Source organism: Euprymna scolopes, chromosome 7 (assembly GCF_053919585.1).
Source record: "Euprymna scolopes isolate OS-2025 chromosome 7, ASM5391958v1, whole genome shotgun sequence".
NCBI lineage: Eukaryota > Metazoa > Mollusca > Cephalopoda > Sepiida > Sepiolidae > Euprymna > Euprymna scolopes.
The window spans coordinates 64894972-64902471 of NC_136488.1; the positions used below are offsets into that span (position 1 = coordinate 64894972).

The 7500-nt window shown below is 29.3% G+C and overlaps 1 protein-coding gene across 3 annotated transcripts in view; it reads right to left on the reverse strand.

Moving 5' to 3' along the window:
• LOC145279773 (uncharacterized) overlaps positions 1-7500 on the reverse strand; it is a 360258-nt gene that overhangs the window by 349623 nt on the left and 3135 nt on the right. Inside the window, exon 1 of one of the 3 annotated variants that reach the window (XM_080131092.1) lies at positions 4148-4183. The exons of 1 other annotated variant lie outside the window; for it this stretch is intronic. The gene's annotated coding sequence lies outside the window, so the exon portion shown is untranslated. Of the gene's footprint in view, positions 1-1649; positions 1712-4147; positions 4184-7500 lie in introns of those variants that run through there. One more of the 3 variants, XM_080131093.1, reaches the window with a different exon arrangement.

Here is a 7500-nt window from a genome sequence, read left to right on the forward strand (position 1 = left end):
AGAGTCATCAGCTAGAATCGAAACAAAAACAGTTTTCCAGTTTTATTCGTTACCATCCGTACTAGGCATATAAAAACTTTTTAAAAAAATAACGTTATAAAAGGTATACATGTATATTTGCGAATGCGTACAAGCTCATTTTAAGGAGATTTACGCCTGTCAACTTAAAATTATTTTCAATTTTGACCCCTTAGCAGCTATTTTACGGGCTCAAGTTCAAATTGAATTTGTTTAACAGGTCAAAAGCACCTCTTTATCAAGTTGGGCTATTGCAAAATGTTCTGTTGTATCATAGAATTATATAAGCCTATGGCGTAAGGATAGTGGTAAAACTTTCTTATTCATTCATTTACACACGTACATAGAAAACACATACACTCACACACATATATATATGTCAAAGAATATATATATATATATATATGTATATATATACGTATGTATATTATGTAATATAAAGAACGTCTAAAATTAGATGTACATATGTATTAAGTAAGAATCTATATGTTATGGCATAATTAGATATGGTTTTATTGTTTTCTGTTTGCGATACTTTTTTGAGATAACTCAAATTATTTATACAAAAGTGCATTTTTACCTAAATGCGAGTTGGGAATAATTTTCCCTTTGACCAATTTGGTACCCCCAAATGAGGAGCGGTATATGTATTGTTTTTAAAATCTAATCTCTCCCTCTCTCTTTCTCTCTCTCTCTCTCTCTCTCTCTATATATATATATATATATATATATATATATATATATAGTGTCATTCGCAGTAGTATTTATAGTGTAAACTTGTAGTGTGATATTAGGTGCTATGTATAGTGTTGAGTGTTATTCGCGCAAAACTTTAGTCGTGTAACCTCCGATCGTCTTCACTTGTCTCGTGTAACTCGGGAATTTGCACAGAAGTTTGAACGGCACCCTTTTATTAAATCCACTGATGTGGTATACTTCGTACAGTCAGCCATCATCATCATATTGTATGAATCCGGAGATTCTATGGTTAGCATTGTGTTCCCCAATATTTTTCTAGTCAGATTTCTCTTTAAAAAGATATCAGATACTTACGGGAAGAGACCACGGTTGCCAACATCCTAAGTAGAAAGCAGTTTGTGGAACGAAATGCATTCGAACTTGCAATACCCAGGTAGTCATTCCGCGTTGTTGAATACTCAAATACATCATCTCAAGTATTTCGCAGTTGCATTTCATTCTATAGAAGCGCATAACTTTAGATTTTACCGAGTACTTAATCCCCTATTCCACTGGTCCTTGTGTTCGAAAGTCCGTGGAGATTCTAGATTTCGATAGAAAGATTCCCGAATCCGACAGAAAGATTTCCGAGTTTAACAAAGTACACGTGAAGAAGATCGAAGGTCATATCGGCTGAAACATTGTGAAAGCAACACTCAAGCTAGAAAAACAATAGTTAGAATAATTCAAATATTATATCAATTATCAATCCTCCTTAGAGACATAACAATCCGAATAATACGGGATTATGCATATATATATATATATATATATATATATATATATATATATATATATATATATATATATATATATATATGATGAATCTGATAAACATGAATAAATAGTAAAACAAGTTTACACTAAAAAGATTACTAAATAAAAATGCCTACCTGTATGTATAGTCCGCTAATGAATAAAGGTGTTGCAAATAGATAATTCACGTCAACAACAGGCAAGTTTTCAAATATGTTTCAACGTACTATTCACATAACTTTGGCACATATGGAATATGGATAGTAGTAAATAAAGGGGGGAAAACAACACATTGTAGCGTAGAAAAAGTCAATGATAGACACATGGATACAATCGTGTGTGTGTTTTGTGTGTGTGTGTGTGTGTGCACTATAAAAATAGAACTGTTCGAAAAATGAAACTATTACATTTACAGTTGGCACACCTATACCGACCATATACATACATACATACATACATACATACATACATACATATATATATATATATATATGTGTGTGTGTGTGTGTGTGTGTACGTGTGTATTTATAAAAACATATGTATATGTTGATATATAAACACACACACACATATATATATATGTGTGTATATATATATATATGCATATATGCATATATATGTATATATATGTATTTATATCTATGTATATGCATATATATATATATATATATATATATATATATCCATATCTATTATTTAAATAAAGGTGAACGTGTCTGCGTGTGTGTGTGTCTGTGTACATTTTACTACGCAATAACTCTGTCAATTTTAAGTCTTCAGACTCAAAATTTGATATACAGGGTAGTGAGATTTGTGATCAGTTTTCGGCCAGAAATTTGGCTCTTAAGAGGTCAATTTGACCTTTGAGAACTCTACCAAACTCCTCCATCAATTTTGGATTTAAACACTTGAAAATTTAGATATAGGTTCCTTGGACATGGATCTAACTTAATAACTTGATTTGAGCCCAAAACAATAAATGTTAAGGGGTCATAATAGGGGTCCAAGTAAAAAAAAAGAAATGACCGTTTTTTTTTTGCTCAACATACACCTCCAAACACCAGGGCAACGCCGGCTGAAATAATAGTATATATATATATATATATATATATATATATATATATATATATATACATATATATATATATACACATATATATATATATATATATATATATATATATATATATATATATATATATATATATATATTCCCCAAATCCTCTGGCCTTGATGGAGGGCAGACTAAAAATTGCTGTTACGGTTTCAAATAATTTAAAATAACAGAAAGGGGAGACTTGATTGCAAATATTTCTCATATGTTCTATCTCCCCTTTTTTGAGAATAGGGTTCCATTATGAATATCTCCAGTATCACATAATGCTTATACATTGTAAAATTTACTTAATGTATGAAAACCAAGAGGTGAGATATAACATATGAGAAATATTTTGGGTCCAATCTTTCCTTGCTGTTTTGCTGTTATTTCAGATCATTTGAAATTGTCGCAACAAGTTTTAGTCTCCCCTCCATCAAAGCCAGAGGTTTTGAGGAAATCCTAGCTATTTTGTAATTCATATAAGCGTTTCCGTATAGATAAATCTCTCACTCACTCACTCACTCACTCACTCACTCACTCACTCACTCACTCTCTCTCTCTCTCTTTCTCTCTCTTTATCTCTGTCTCTTTATCTCTCTCTCTCTATCTATCTATCTATCTATCTATATATATATATATATATATATACATATACATACATACATATATATATATATATATATATATATATATGTACATATATAGCATGAAACTCAGTTTCCTTTATAGGAAAACGTTTATGCTTCATTCTCAAAGCAAATAACAGGCAATCGATCTGGTGACTTCCTTCTGGAATGAAACACGATGTGTCTGTATAGGTTAATTTCCGCGGATAAATTTTATCGTAAATATATGTTGATTCGAATATTAAGTTCTGCTTAGATATTGAGTGGTATCGAAGTAAATACTGAAAATATATACACATATATATTTTATCAGTAACTAAATAAAATAAAAGATTATATATACATATAGACATATGTACTGTTTTAAAAAACTGGTATGTTACGTAGAACTTCATCATTCGAGTAATTTACAGAGCAACATGACTGATGAATAAACATGTCAAACATACATAGAAAATATACCCGGTAGGCCAAATGGAAGTGATGTACAACAATTACACAGTTAGAATCTTTAAAATATCTCTTGTTTCGCACTATTAGATAGGTTGTAAATGTCTGACATCCGGCAAAATGCCCCATCTCCTACTAGAACAAAATCATAGGAGAATTGATTGCGTGTATATATATATATATATATATATATATATATATATATATATATATATATATAAATATATATATATATATATAGAGAGAGAGATGGAGAGAACTTGTAAGATTTTATCTATAAATTTAATTTCTTGAAAAAGGAAAGAGTTTTTATAAAGTCGATCAACCATCAAGAGAGTTGTATATTCATTTGTTATATAAACATTTTCGCTATGAATTATGCATACATTCAAGATGGGAATACACAAAACTTTGCCAGGTCAGAAAGCGGAGATATGAAAAGAAATCTCCGAGTACATACCTGGCTTGCCGGTATCCAGCTGATCCCGATGAGTAACTGAAACACGTGTGCAAATATGTAGTTAAAATATGTGTATAAAAATGTGCACAGAATATCTACATAAACTTATATACTATACATATAAACATATCGATATAAAAACTTATACACACACACACACACATATATATATACATATGCAAACATATATATGTCTATATATAAATGAAGTTTGACTAGTTGATAACATAAACGGCAAACTATATTATTTCAATAGTGCTCAATACACAGTAGATTATATATATATATATATATATATATATATATATATATATATATATATATATGCATATATAAAAAAATTTTTTTGGAGTAAATGATGTCTTCACACACACACACATGTATATATATATATATATTTATATATATATATATATATATATATATATATATATATATATATATATATATAAAGCTGAATGTCTGTGTGTGTGTGTGTGTGTGCGTGCGTGCGTCTGGTCACGAATAGGCTCCTATATGGTTAACTATTTTAAAAAACTGATTACATATAATGATAGAAGATGTATCGAGACACAAGAATGGGTATGTTTGATCTGGTAGAACAGTGGTTCATTAAAATTGTGGGGTCTGCGTTCGCGCCTGGCCCACAAAGTATGGAAATGAAAAATTTAAAAATTAAAAAAAAAATCGTTTACAAGTGTTTTTGATATAGATGCACATAATAATACTTTGATAAGTATGTTTTAACTTTAATACGGATGGTATAATACGATTGTGGGGTCTGCGTTCGTGCCTGACCTCCATAGAATGGAAATAGGCACACACTTTAATAAAGACTTTTCATATCTATCTGCGTAAGTATACTGTGATAATTATGTTTCAGTTTGAAGAAATATGGTATAATAAAATTATGGGGTGTTTGTTCGCACCTGACCTCCATAGAATGGAAATGTGTCACAAAGTTTAACAAGGTTTTTTAATATAGATCCACATAATATTGTGATAAGTGTTTCAGTGTGAACAGGTATGGTATAATAAATTATGGGGTTTATCTATTTTATTTTTACTTTCATCATATTTTGCTTTGGTTTTTATACCTCCAAATTCAACCCAAATATGCAACCCTTCCTTTTCATAACCTATCATACTTTCATAAATCAGAGTCCATTTTCTGTAGGCTGTTTTTGAACCCAGTTAACGACGGGTACTTTTGCTAGTATATATATATATATATATATATATATATATACATATATATATATTTATATATATATAATTCACGAGACGTTCACAAGGTAAATCCAGTAAATGCCAATTACGTTTAACATTATGGTGCCTCATAACAAATAGAATATTTGTTAGGTATAAAACTGTTTTATTGATACAAACGTTTAGAGACATATTTTAGTCGAAACTGTAAAAAATGAAGACCTCTGCAGATCGCTTGTTTGTTAAATGCGATAAAATCAAAACGTTTCGATTTTCATGTTTCTTCTCATTAGCTGAAACAGAGTTGCACGCATGTAGCTAAAATATTTGTATAAATATACTTACTTACTTACAGCATTATCGTTTAAAACATAGATACATGAGATTAATACATATCAATTAACAGTTCTACACACAGCATATACATATATATATATGTATATATATATATATATATATATATATAAATCAATACGAAAAATATATAAATGCTTATATCTTTTCTGTATTTATTTTCTGTGTGTTGAAGTGCAGGAATAAAAAAAATATTTTGAAAAAAACAAGAATGTCTCCTTCAAAAGCACATATTTTCCACAAAATCGTCACAAAATTATATTATTTTTGCACTAACAGATTATATATATATATATATATATATATATATGTATATATATATATATATATATATATACACACACACAAATATTATTGACTACATATATGCATGCACATGTCTGCGCTCTAATTCTTTGGGAATGCAGCGTTTTCAGACTACATCACTTACAACCTGCTCATCATTGAATAATTTGTTTTTTAAAACACGAGAGTAACAGTGGATTTTTGCATCTCGGAAACTACAGCAAAACTACATATATATATACATACATACATACACACACACACACACATATATATATATATACATACATATTATATGCAACAAAAAACATTTCAGATAGCCTGCTAAATAAAGAGAGCTAGTAAACAGACCCCAGCAAACACAGGAAAAATAGAAGGTTTACCTAACGAGCGTGGTTAGGTAAAGCGCGGCTGAAACTTAAAGTTAAATTTAAAACAATGTCAGTTTTTATGTTTGTTCCGATCCTTTGTCTTATGCTCTCTGAAAAAAATAATATACACGTGTTAACTAAACAATATGGAAAAAGTTTACATACACATACATTAACCCCCCGCCCTGTATAAATATATATATATATATATATATATATATATATATATATATATATATATATATATATATATATATATGTATGTATTTGTGTGTGGGGGGTGTATGTTTGGGTTTGTGTGTGTATGTGTGAGTGTGTGTGCGTGTTTAAGAAGTATTACAAGGGGGTACCGCAATGCAAGAAATAGAAAAGTTAAAAAAAGGAATACGAAAACAAAAATAATTATCTATAACTTCTACACAGTTAACCTATATGTTTGAATGTGTTCCATAATATATTTTAGGTAAAAATCCTCTTCCAATACTATCTATCTATCTATCTATATTATAAAGCGGAACGTCTGTGTGTGTCTGGTCACGAATAGGCTCCTATATGGTTAACTCTTATAGAAAACTGATAACATATATTGATAGAAGATGTATCGAGACAAACGAATAGGTATGTTTGATCTGGCATAATGATAATTCATTAAAATTGTGGGTTCTACAAAGCATGGAAATAAAAAATTAAAAGATTAAAAAAAAAAAAAACGTTTTTAAAAGATTAAAAAAAAATGTTTTCGATATAGATGTACATAATAATACTTTGATAAGTATATTTTAACTTAAATATGGATGTTATAATAAAATTGTGGGGTCTGCGTTCGCGCCTGGCCTCCATAGAATGGAAATAGGCACACACTTTAATAAAGACTTTTCATATCTATCTGCGTAAGTATACTGTGATAATTATGTTTCAGTTTGAAGAAATATTGTGTAATAAAACTATGGGGTGTTCGTTCGCGCCTGATCTCCATAGAATGGAAATATGTCACAAAGTTTAACAAGGTTTTTTTTTTTAATATAGATCCACAGAATATTGTGATAAGTGTTTCAGTGTGAACAGGTATGGTATAATAAATTATGGGGTTTATCTATTTTATTATTACTTTCATCATATTTTGCCTTGGTTTGT